The sequence below is a fragment of the Sebastes fasciatus genome, chromosome 13 (assembly GCF_043250625.1).
Source record: "Sebastes fasciatus isolate fSebFas1 chromosome 13, fSebFas1.pri, whole genome shotgun sequence".
Taxonomy (NCBI): domain Eukaryota; kingdom Metazoa; phylum Chordata; class Actinopteri; order Perciformes; family Sebastidae; genus Sebastes; species Sebastes fasciatus.
Genome location: NC_133807.1, coordinates 27,220,273 through 27,233,303, shown reverse-complemented (window position 1 = coordinate 27,233,303; position 13,031 = coordinate 27,220,273). Strand labels below are relative to the sequence as shown.

General features: G+C 43.8%; 1 long non-coding RNA gene across 2 annotated transcripts in view; it reads left to right on the top strand.

The window, feature by feature from the left end:
• Positions 1-13,031, top strand: part of LOC141781086 (uncharacterized) — a 61,759-nt gene that overhangs the window by 18,732 nt on the left and 29,996 nt on the right. For both annotated transcript variants that reach the window (XR_012596766.1, XR_012596767.1), the window contains exon 3: positions 8,205-8,264. This is a non-coding gene — a long non-coding RNA (uncharacterized LOC141781086). The remainder of the gene's footprint in view (positions 1-8,204; positions 8,265-13,031) is intronic.

Below are 13,031 nucleotides of genomic sequence, written 5' to 3'. Positions count from 1 at the left end.
GGGGGTTATATAGTTTTTTGTGCATGTAAAAGGTCTGCAAAGTTACAAAGCCCAAAGTCCACGCCAAAGGGAGTTACACTCCCCCACAGAAACACTGCTCCTGAACTGCCTGAAACGCCTTTCTTGAAGTCCCGCCTTTTCTTCAGTAACGTGGTGATGTCACTAAGTAACCGATTTGCATAATACCTGCCTAGCGGCTATTTTGCAATGCCTTCAAACAAAGCTAGTTAGAGCGGAGTCCGAAGAGTTTGGTTCGGTTGACCAATCACAACAGAGTGTGCTTTTCGGTACAAGTGTGCCCCTGAAAACACAAATGGCATAAATGGTCCTCTTTAAAACTGCTTCACATCCTCTCCCGTGGTTAATCGGTGTGCCTAAAGGGCGTCGAAGTGTTCTGAGCCAGGTAAGATGGATATGAAGTCACCACCAGACGGACTGATGGTATTCATTGGGAACTTCAAACAGATGCTTGTGTAGATTAAAACATGTGGCAGGGCCCAGGAGGAGAGAGGATCTGTCACAGATTGAGTCTAGTCACTTTGACCCATACCTCCCCGTTTTATCACACGTCATCCCCAAAAATGTAACCCTTAAATCACTCGCAGATGGACGCTGGCCTCTGACACACCACGCTACCACGAAGAGAAGCCCCGGCGGTGTCGAAACGTCCTCTGACCCGAGCGTGAGCCACAGACGCTCGCGCTTCGACTGATCTGAACGTGCAGATTCTGTGTTACATTCACCGAACAGTGTGAGGCCGGAGACAGAAAACACTGGTTAACTTCGCTACTGTTGGTGCACGGTGGTTTCTTCTCTACTGTGCACCTTGTTTGAACTCCAAAGTGCTAAGCCGTTCTGGCTTTCACTGGTAATTCTCTCTCTCTCCCTTTTTTCTTTGCCTCCCATCGTCTGTGTGTAGCGTGGACACAAAATTTAACCATGCAAGTCCGAATGGATTAATCCTAGAATTAGGTCATTTGAAAATGACCCAGCTGTTCTGATGGCAGTCCCTCAGAAGTGCCCCCGTAGCCCCCACCCCGACTCCAGGCCTCCTGTGAAAGTCAAAGCCTGTCTTTCATCTCCGATCAGTTGCATGTGCCCTCACAGATCCACAGGTTTTACTGCTTAAGTCTGGGCTGGCAGCATTGATCATGTGACCCGTTGCCTGCCTGGACACATCATAGCTCCGCGAGCGCTCTCTCTCTCTCTCTTTCTGTCTGCGCCGCCCGCTCACACGTCCCCCATCGTCCGTCTCCCCCGTGCCTGTTAGTTTTGATTTGCACATGCTGTTGTCGAGGGTCCATCCGTGATCATCAAATCCTGCTAGTTGGAACTGTTAGGTCAGGTTACATCAAAGAGATCAGGAGGGATCAGCCTCTTGAAAGGGACAGGCTCTGGCTCACATCATCAGAAACAGGTGGAGGTCCTCATTGGAAGAACAAAGGAGAGATCACCATCTATAAAACTTTTATATTTCATAGAAGAGTTTCTTTAAATTGCCACCCTCTCCTATATGCAGAGCACGCTGGCACCAGTCAGCACCAGCATAAAACATATGATATCAGGTTATGGGACTCAACCGCAGCGCTAAATCCCATGAAGGTCCCAACAGCAAAGCCGGAGACTTAGTGGTATTACGCCGCAAAGTGTTTAAGTGTGGAAATCTGCTAAAACCGGGACAAAAAGGGGAAGTGTAAATGTATGGAATACAGCTCAGGTGTTACAAATTAGTTGAAACGTTGTTGAAACCTTCATAGGTTTTGTGTATGTTGTAGTAATTTCTCCTGTGGCCAACATTTCCCTGCCTGTCCCCCCCCCCCCCAAAAAAACAACCGACTTTGACATTTCGTTTATTGCTTGTCATAAGAATAGAGCCGCTATACTGCACTTAAACAAGAAAATATTGTAGGTATTATTCATGCAAATGTAAGTCAAGGTAAGGCTTATTTATATAGCACATTTCAGAAACAAGGCAACTCAAAGGGCTTTACATAAACCATTAAAAGCATTGAGAAACACATTATAAAAGATAAAATAAAATAAAAAATAAGATAAAAAAATACATAAAATTCATAACATTATATAAAAAATTAAACCCACTTAATCATAATAATAATAATAATAATTCTACTGGTGGAGTGGTGGAGATTTTAATTTTTTTTATTTAAGTATTTCGCCTCCATTGCACTCTCTAACAATCGTCACCTAGGTCTCTGAAGCTATAAATAAACCCAACAGAACCTACTTTTCCCTACTTTTATATCGATTTTTGCCTGCATTATTTTAATGACAGCTTCATTAACAAGTTGCTCTGACTGTAACGTTGGAGAGCTTTGACGTTTCAGCCTATCCGCCCCTGTGAAAACACTTCAGCTCCTGTTCTGTGTCACCTTGAGGCAAACCTCCGGAAGCAGGTCCCCTTAAATTCATGTTGAAACTATTGTTTGAAACCCAAAACAAACATGTACAGAGGTTTTTTTGGGTGTTAACACACTGTAGAGTTCCTTTCATGTCCCCCCCCCAACACCACAACCACTGCCACCACCACATGTTCCTGACATTACCCAGAGAATCGGTAAACAACCTTGATCCTGACTTAAGTCAAGAGGTGCCATCTAAGACGTGGATGTAAATGGGGAGCAAGAGAGAGTAAGAGAGGCAGGAGGAGACATCTGTCGAGCAGGCTCTCATTTCGTAAGAGGAGGCCGTCTATTGGTTGCAGATGATGCCCTGTTTGATAAAAATGAACTCTTTCAAGATAGGACAGCTTGCATTAGAGGTCTCTCTGGCACCGAGGGGTAATCACATAGTTCAGGTCAGCTGTTTGTTGTTGATCTTTCATGTGAATGATGGCCACAGAATCGCTGCCGTCGCCTGTAAACAGCTCTGTCACGTCGTTCAAACTAAGCAAGATGGATGTTTGTATGCATGGGAACATGTTGTCGTACACGAGGATGGAGGATGGAGGTACCGGCGGCCTTCCTCCAGAGGAGTTTTCCATTCATGCCTCGAGCCTGAATCACCCTTTCGCAATGCCCTCTGCCAGGTAGCGACAGAGGAGGGAGCAGAGACCAATTACCATTCGAGAACTGCTATTATTATCATCAGAGAGGCGGCAGAACCTCCTTCTTCCCCTGCGCTTATTCCCATCTCCACCGAGACAGAAGGAGAATCAGGCCCTTTTGTCTCGGAAATGTTTATTTATGCCACCGATTTGCCAAAGGACATGGAGAAGCCCTTATTACAGGTCATGACAGTAGAGTCACAACACATGATTCATTTAACCTGCTATGGGGAAATTCTTTTGAAGTCCACACCCTGCTGTAAAACATGGTCATTATTCAATTATGCCAGAGCTGTATTTGAAACTGTTTTTTTTTTTAGACTGTAGACCTTAAAGAATCTACGTAGGAAGGAGTTATTTTAAAAAGATTTCTGTTTTATGAAGAATTGTTGAAGAGTTGTTGACACGCAACGTAAATCTGATGTTCGGTCAAAACTCTCGGTGCCAGTTTTTTCAGCCGGGGATTAAGACTAGTCCTCGACTGAAGGCGAAATTCACTGGAAACATCCGCAGAAAAGCATGTAGTCTTGGACTAGACTTAATCCCTGTCCGGGAACTAGGCCCACAATGTTGTGAGTACACGGTATGCGCTTCCATCCAGCAAGCCACTGGGACACTATTAGCGCATGGTATGTGCCTCATTATTTTTGACACTCTCTTAACACCAAGCAGCCGTTTTCTTTTATCCTCTCAGCAAGAAGACGAGGCTACTGTAATCAAAGAAGACAATGATCAGTGCCAGCCTCTTTGGCCTGGCCTGGTACCTGCTTTGATGTCATATTTTGGTGTATAGCGAGGCTGCGGCCCATGCCAAAGAGCACCCATAGTCGCCAACTGTCTGACAGGCTGCCTTTCATCAGAATGACATCACTCCGCTACTTGATTACTTTCCACAGGCTCTTCCAGGCCTGGGAATTTTCTCCCAGGAATCTGAAATCATCATCCCACGCCTTTACACCCTTCGTCTCAAAATAAAAGAAGCACACATCTGAGACACGCATAAGCTTGTGTGGCATACAGTATTTATATTCAAAGCTAACTACAGTAACTGTTAGTAGTGTGAGGTATTTTCCTTGTCAGACCTTGTTGAGTTTGAAGTTTCTTTAATACGGCGGTGATATTTGTGATGCTAGTGAAGCCCGATGGGGCTCAATAAATATGAATAGGCAACACGAAGAGACAAAATGAAACATGGAAATTAAAAACAACACCGCAATCTTTCAACTCAACATTTCCCCTCCTGTGATTTTCCCTCCGCGGGGGAGAGAGAGAGAGAAGTGATAAATTACAAGGTAGAATCTGAAGTGTTTGTTTTTGGAGGAAACTACCGTGATGTGAGGTGGATATTTATATCCAACGTCTCTGGCTGGCAGCGTTGCCACTCTCTGCCCAACGCAGCGTCGGCTTCACAGGACCGCTTTCTGTCTTCACCTGTTAGGTCAGGAGTAGCAGACGGCCGCTCCTCCCCACATCATACAGACTCTCCTGTAGATGCCCCCGAGGATCAAGAGGTGTCTGCGGAGGCCCCGGACCGGCCCGTCCTTTTGACTGGAAACTAGAGTTTAGGATTTTCAAAAGAAAAAAGGATTCAAAGGATTAGAGAGTGTGTTTGTTTACTCTTAGCAGAAAGGATGTAGAGAATGACGGTACATAACTCATGTGGCTGCGCCGCTCTTTGATGCGTAAAGCACATATCCTCTTACAAACACCATTAGCTATAATTATGATCTAATTAGAAACACTGACTGAGATACATTGAAGTAACCGAGCTACTTAAGCACCAGCTAAGCCATTGAAATCTGGGTGTCTTCCCATATCATCTTTGCTCATGAGGTCACCTGTGGTCAGCCAGTGGAAACATTTACTCAAAGCAAGGTAACGTATCTGTTTGGGAATATATACGGCACCCACTTCCCTTTCTCCTGCGGCGGGAAGAAGGTGGTCATTTGTGGGAAGAAGAAAGTGTTACTCAGGCTTTACTCACAAAGGGTACAAGGAAAGCCGTCACACAGGACTCATCATCTTGTTTTGTGATGACTAATGAGCAGATTGCTACCAGCACCTTCCGCTATGTCTATCTGGTTTTGATCTGTTTCATAATTCACTGGACTCACAGGAAGGAGGCTCCTTTTGGAGCGGGGAAAGCAATAAATGTGAACTATATATAGATTATCAGCCAATCTATGAGTAATTCCACATTTTTCTCTTCACTGTAGGTCTGTAATACGAGAAAATTCCTGATGTAAATAAAGAAAAGACTTTGGTACTACTACCATCAAGTAATAGGACCACAAAAACAATTAAGCCAGGAGAATAAAATTAAATTCCATCAAAGTGAATGCCCTCACATCTGGACGACAGGTGTCGGCCTAATTCACATGTGTCAGAACTTTCTCTTTAATTTACTTATTTAAGAGTCCACAAAAGCAAGAGTGAAGCGTTTTTTGTGTACCTCTGGGTTTGATACGGGACAAACCAAAAGGCACATGGTTATACCTCTAAAAAATGAAAGCGCGGCGGGCAGGTAGAGGAGAGGACAACTGTAACGTGTCTGAAGCGTAACCTGTTCTCCGGCCCTCGCTTTGAAACCAGATGAAGATCGGCTGCGGCCCTGAAGTCATTACACCTTCAAAGGTAATTAACACATGGCTTTTGTTTGGGCCCGATGAGCCCCAGATTATGTAGGTACAGATGGTCAGGGGGGCGGACGACAGATACCAAGAGCAAGGTGTGCTTGGATGTGCTTTCATGTCAGCAGGAAGTGCTTGACCCCTGGCCCCCTCCTGACCTCAAATCTAGGCTGTCAACGCCACTTCCTTGAGTGCCCTGTAAAGATTAACATGTGGACAGACAGGGGGCCTTTGGACCCCTGCGCGATGAGCAAAAGGACCCAGCTGGCATCTGTGCCCTGCTACATCTTTTGCCAGTTATGCTAATGTAAGGTTATATAAGATCAAAGGCTTGTTTTTTATCTATTTTTTTACTGAGGTCTTATGAAACTGCAACATTACTTGATGTGGATACTGTAAGAACGCGGGAGCTGGGGATCAGAAAGGTGTTTCTTAACGTCCGTCGCCATCAGCAGGTTTGTTCCTGCTCTGCTTTAATGTTTTGAGCCTCTGTTTCACTTTGGGCTAAAAACTGCCACCTGGCGTATTTCTCGGGGTGGTAAATAGCAGCACTTCCTCCTTTTTGCCATCAAAGGGACGGAGGTCTTGCCTTGACCTTGGAGCCACTTTACCCCCCAAACCCCTCTGATCTCTCTCCCAGTACAGATACTACAGGGACCCTGTGTAGCATCATGTGTAGAAAGGCATCAATCTGATACCGCCATAGTTTCCATCTGTGATCAATTCTGGTTTATTAGCAGAACTTTAAAGGATAAGTCTGACATGTGATGCCACTCTCATGTAAGTATGAAGCTACCGCCAGCAGCTGGCTAACGTAGCTTAATATAAAGAACTAAAACGGATGCAAACAGCTAGCCTGGTTCTGTCCAAAGATAAAAAAACCCCACCTACCGGCACCCCTAAAGCTCACTAATTAGCACGTTATATCTTGTTTGTTTAATCTGTACAACGGTGATTTGCCATTTTACTGGAGGTTATGTACCAGACTATTTCTTGGACCAGGACCAGTAACATCCTGGAGTCCCCGCTGGTTGCCTAGCAACTGGCTCTGGCCAAGAAATAGTTTGGCACATTAACGCCCCATAAAACTATGAATTGTCACTGTTGAGCCGATTAGACTGTCAGGCTATATTAAATAGGCATTATCAGTTGCTACAAGCACCATAGATGTAGGTCAATAGGGGCCTACTACACACACTAGTAGGTTTTTATCATCAATTCACATTGTAGATAACCGAAAGAAAGTATGAAAGAACACAACAGTGACCTCTAGTGACTGTAGTAACTGTAACGGGAGTAGAAGCGGAAGTCAGGCGCTGTAGTATCGACAGTGTGAAACTCCATGGGGGGTGTGGAGGCCGCGGGCGATAGATGGGACGCAAAACATCGGCGAGGAAGCCGGGGTTTGCATCCCATGTTCACAAGCGTTAAGTTTCACTTTCACTTTTAAAACGTAGTTATTTTAACTCAAAACACAATGTTTTCCCCAAACTGTTGTTGCCTAAACCTAAAGAAATTGTAGTTCAGTTTCCTAAACCTAGAGAAGAGAAGCCTTTTTGTTTGTGTTCAAAACGTAACATTTAATTCAGTTTTACAACGTGTTAGAACGTGTTGCTTTTAAGTTTCGCTTTCACTTTTACAATGTTGTAGCAGGCCCCTACCCACATGGTGCTTATAGACTGATAACGCCTATTTAACAGCCTGATAACAGTTTTTACACTTCAGCTTATGTACAGATTAAAGAAACAATATACAATGTTAATTGATGATTGTTGATTTTGTTACCTTTCAACAGAGACAGGCTTGCTGTTCCACCGTTTCCAGTTTTTTGGCTAAGCTGAGTTAGTTACGTTATTTCCTGTACAGTTAAGGTATCAATCGTCTCATCTAACTCATACGCATATTTCCCAAAATGCCAAACTGTTCCTTTAAAATTCCTTTATCCTTCATCACCCTTTACTGAAGGTGATGAAATACAAAGTCCACATTATAAAGGAGGAGTAAATGGCTCCTGGCTTACAACACATGATGCATCGCTGGGTTATTGTTGTTTGTTTGAGTCATTGTGAGCTTTTGATTCTGGGTGACAAAGAATTGAAACATCCCTTCCAATGGCTGAGTAATGCTAAACACGTGTAGACGCCTTTCTTGGACAAATGAATACTTTGATGATGAAATCACATTGAAGTAGAGAACATGTGAGCATGTAAATGAATTAGAAAGTGGTATGATTCAGATTCAGATAGCAGGAGTAAACTGTGCTCCACGTGTTGTCAGTCAGGAGCATCGTAAAGCTCTAGATCTACACGATCTGTGGCCCTGCAAGCATCAAACACGCATGCAGAGGCATACATACACAGGCACAGTGATCCCTACAGTTTAATATGAATGATCTCAAGCAGACACTTGGATCTGTGGGTCAGCAGTCTGTCTCAGGAGAGCGTTTGATGATTGCGTTTTATTGTTCCAGAAGGTCAAGATCTTCAAAGCTCTCCTTCTGTTCTCCACAGGGCACCCGGGCAGCAGCTGTCGGGATACACTCGGCTTTGTGTTTTTATACGAGAGAAGAGGTAGGTCAAGCCCACTCTCACAGAAATGTTTTTACTGGGGGGTAGGCACTCAGTGGACACCATAATATTGTTGTTCTGCCCTTTTGTGCTGGAGAGCGGGGAGCGTGTGAATCCCGTCGGACGGGACATCACCTCTGCCGGGTCTGACGCTGATCAAATAGCCTTTTTGGCATGATTCAGCAGTATCCCTATGTGTGTGAAATGGTACAGACAAAACAGACCACCACTTGGGCTTTAGATCAAATGTCTTCCCTCTTGTGCTCCTATAATGCACTGCGTCAGAGCTTATACACTAAGGCAACACCAGTGTTGTACAACCAATGTCAGTTTACACAGCAGATGATCTGACCTGATGTGCTTTCTTGTCATGTTATTGGCTCCCATAAAGCATTCCTGCTCTTTGTATATATTGCTTTCCAAGATTGTAGTTTGTCGGAGGCCACATTTTTAAATGTTCTATTTCAAATGCTACAAATACCCTCACACGTTGATAATTGTGGATATTTTTAGTACATACAAGCCTCTTAGCGGACAACTAAGGGTCTCTTTTGAAGAATGATCTAATATAAAGCAGTGGGCAACATACGGGTCTGAAAAGTGAAGCCAATGCAGAAGTGCATTAACTCTGGTTGCAAAAAGAAGAAAGATTGTTTAGAAGTCTATGAGGAAATGACCCTACTTCTCACTTGATTTATTACCTCAGTAAACATGGTAAGTTTATGGTCTCAATCACAGTTTCAAGTCTTCTTCAATACAGCATGATGTTCATTTAGTAATTATGGTCCCATTTAGAGTCAAACAGACCATAAAGCAGGGGATGCTTTAGGGCGTGGCTACCTCGTGATTGACAGGTCGATACCACGCCGTTGTCCGGTCTGGGAGTTGTCCGCGTTTTTGTCTTACAACTTTAACCCTTTCTCAGTGTGTTTCCAGTTCATCAAAGTTAATTATAACATTTTTGGTCGGTTGTACTTAGCTCCATTCTCTCGAGTCACTTCTGGTTGCAAAAAAACAAGAAGGCGACGGCCAAAATGCTGAACTCGAAGCTTCAAAACGGCAGTCCTCAAACCAATGAGTGACGTCACGGTGACTGCGTCCACTTCTTATATACTGTCTGTGACTTAACCTGACAAAAACAAAGGCTTAAGCATCTGTAAATGCAGATAAGGCATGCTACAATCAGCCCACATTGCACCATTTTGGAGCCCTTTAAAACGACGCTATACAGTATATTTTCCTCTTCACATCTTCCAGCACAGAATGCAATCAATAAAAGGTGTCTGTAAGTTAAAGAAATTGGCCGTTGGGAATTAGAGCTTTCTTCTAGCTCCAATCCAGTGATGAGGAAGAGCTCAGACTGACGATAGGCTAAGTGGTTTAGATCGATGGCCCCACATCAGCTAGGAAACTCAAAGCCAACGAGGATGCAGCGTTAAGACCTGGATGGCGTGGCCCGGTGTAGAATAGTTCACACACTGTTCCTCTGACCTCCTGCACCCTCCAGTTGACCACCCTGAAACGCTGACTTTTCTTACGCCCGCTGTGATGCTGCTCCACCCCGCGCGCACCCTTCCCTCTTGACAGGATGTCCATGGAAAGACTCCCTCTCGCCCTCCCTCCACCTGTTTTCACACCCAGCGAGCTGAAGAGGCTCCTTTTCATGCCGTTCGCTGTGCATTTGAAGTGTCCAGTTGCTGAGCACATACGCCTCGAGGCCGTCTGTGGTTTGTGCCTTTGATAGCTGGAATGCTGTTTTGGACTTTCTTACGCAGCTAAGGGTCAAAATGCACCACCAAACCTTAAGCCAATTTATTTTCCAGCTTTACAGACATGTCGAATAAGAGTGGCTTTGTGCATCTCATCCAATTTGTTTCCACTTAACCTGCTGTGATTCACCCAGTTTTGCTTAATTGCAACTCAAATTGAGGTGATGAAAGCAGCAGCCACCTACTCTGCTCCACAGTATATCAGTAGTGTGTCACAACTGGTGTGGATAATTCCTACTCTACAATAACAGAGCTGCTTTATGTTCCCCCTGAGAGCCACTAACATTGAAGACAGTCGGTTGACTCACTTTGCCAGATTTCTGCAATCTGCAATTCCCAACATTCCCCAGGCTTTTCAGTTTTCACAACGCCAAGAAATAACAAAACACAGATTACATGCAAATATGACAGGAAGTTTGAATCAATTTGATCTCCTCCGCAGCATCGACACAAACAGTGAAATACACACCGCAGCAAAGCGAGACTTTTTGTAACATCATCGGATCTCTCGCGAAGCAGAAAACTCGCCGGAGAGTGGGACACGGTAGCAGGAAGGGGTTGGCGCTCAAACAAAGTGCTGTCACTTTGATCATTTCCTACTGGTCTTTGATCTCGGCACTCTTGAAAGGGCCGATAATGATGTTTAATTGATTATGTAGAATGAACAAGCATGGTGTGCTCTTGTATCATTCATTCCTCCCTTTTTTTTGTGTGTGTGCTCTCTCCAAAAGAAGATCGCTCGCATGCCATATTGCCCCTTTCCTTTCTTCTTCTAAAACAAATAAAGACGTCAAACATCAAAGCTGTTCTTGGTTAATAAAAGAAGACCTCAAATATTTTCCATTATGTTTGACATGGTTTTGGGTTTCGCCAACCAGAGGAATAACAACAGGACGGAATAAGATGTCGCTTTTTTTTTGTTGTTGTTGCTCCGTTTCTGTGTTACAGAGGTTAAGCAGACCAAACTTGAGCCGCTTCTTTGATGTCGTTGGCTCTAATTATTCAAAGGTAGTCTTTCTCTCTTCCACTTCTCTTCTGAGACACAAGTCCCCCCCCTCCCGCCCATCGCTCTCTCTTCTTACTGTCCCTTTCCACCCTCCTGATTATGATATCCAGAGTTCCCCGGCTAAAACAACAGTCTGTCAGAGGATCACTTTCCTTTGAAGTGGATGTCAGTCAGTTGTGTTTCTGTCTTGGGCCAGAGCACTGACCCTTGACCTGCAGTGATTACTTCCGTGGCGCAGCCAAGCAGAGATAACTGTAAATGCAGGCCTTTGATATCCGCTTGAGAGCGGGATGTTGAGCCCTGGAGGGAAATACAATGATGGTCAGGCATCTTAGCATGTGCGTGCACACGATCACGCACAAATAGACAGACAAGGCGCCATATGGCAGAGGTCAAGGAAACATGGGTATGACTTCCTGATCAAAGCCGCGACACAGTGATACTCGAATCTCTCAGAAACCAAATCAGAGAAGATTTGTGGAGGGCTGCTAATGAAATCTTCCTATTAAATCTTCCTTTTGGCTTTTTGGGGTGACTCAAGAAAACATAGCTCAAACTTAAAGGAATAGTTTGTCATTTTGGTAAATATTTCTCAGTGGCTTGGAGTTAGGCCCTGATCAGACAGAGCACGTTTTAGCAGCCTGGGGCGGCTTTTTGTAATTGTTTTCAATGATTGTAAAGCGTTTTGCACACTGCTTTTGCGTTTTTGTAGGAGCGCCCTGAACGCCTCGAAAAGCAGCCAACGTCATTAGCGTTTTTTCTCACTTTGGCGACTTTTGCTGGATACCCGGAGCTATATGACTTTACCAACCGTAGTTACCATGATCTGAACACAAAATAGCAGGAGGCAAATTGGTACGGTACTTGAGATTTCGGTTAAGTTGTTTTCATTAATATAACTATTAGGTAGGGTACAGTTCGTGGTTTGTGTTAAGCTAATGTTAGCACTCATTCGGTGGTTGCCCAGCAACAATTTCAAAAAAAGATGCTGCAAAGCGCAAAAAACGCTCAGTGTGATCGGGCAACGAATATGCAATATGTTATATAGTAACAAAATCCACTTAACAACACCTATAAAGCTCATAACTGTCTCTAAAAACAACATATTGTGATAGTATGGAGGGGTTATGTGCCAGACTATCTCTTGGCTATGAACAGAAACTTTTTGGAGTCTCGGCTGGTTACCTAGCAACTGCTCAGAGCCAAGAAGTAGTCTGGCACATAACAGTAAATTGTAATTTTTACACCTTAGGATTTGTGCGATACAGAGATAACGTGTTAATTGGTGAGCTGTAGAGGTATCGATAGATGAATTTTGTTACCTTTGGACAGATCCATGCTAGCAGTTTCCCCCTGTTTCCAGTATTTGTGCTAAGCTAAGCTAAATGGCTGCTGGCTGCAGCTTAATTTCTACCAAAACAGATATGATATCCCTGTCCCTTGATGAGGAGATTCTTTTTTTGCATTTTCTTTTATAGCAATTTTTCCTTTAAATCTCACATCAATAGCAGCATCTGTTTGCATCTGGATACATTAGTGTTATCTGCTTTCATTCACTCAAAGGTTTTGCTCGAGTGAAGGCTGTAAATCAGTTCAAGTTCAATATGATGAAGAGACGGAGACATGGAGACAAAAAGTCTGTTGAGATTACTACTTTTCTGCCAGTAGCCACTTGTTGAGGTCTATTAGTAAAAAGTGTGGAGTGAATCAAAGAAGAGCAGAAAGTTATCACTCATCATGCAACACATGCATCAGTGATGGGAGAGCACAAAGAGTCTGTTTTGTTATTTTTTTTTTGTTCCTGCGGATATTCTTTTATCTTTGAAATAAGTATTTAGTCAACATGACAGTCCGTTTTCATCCGCGTCCAGATGGCAGACTTAAAAATCACATCCAACAAAAAAATGCACGGATAATATCCATTCTCACATGCATGAAAACGTAAACAATTGTAAATATTCAAGGCTGCATTTGGCTCATAAGCCAAACCCGCTG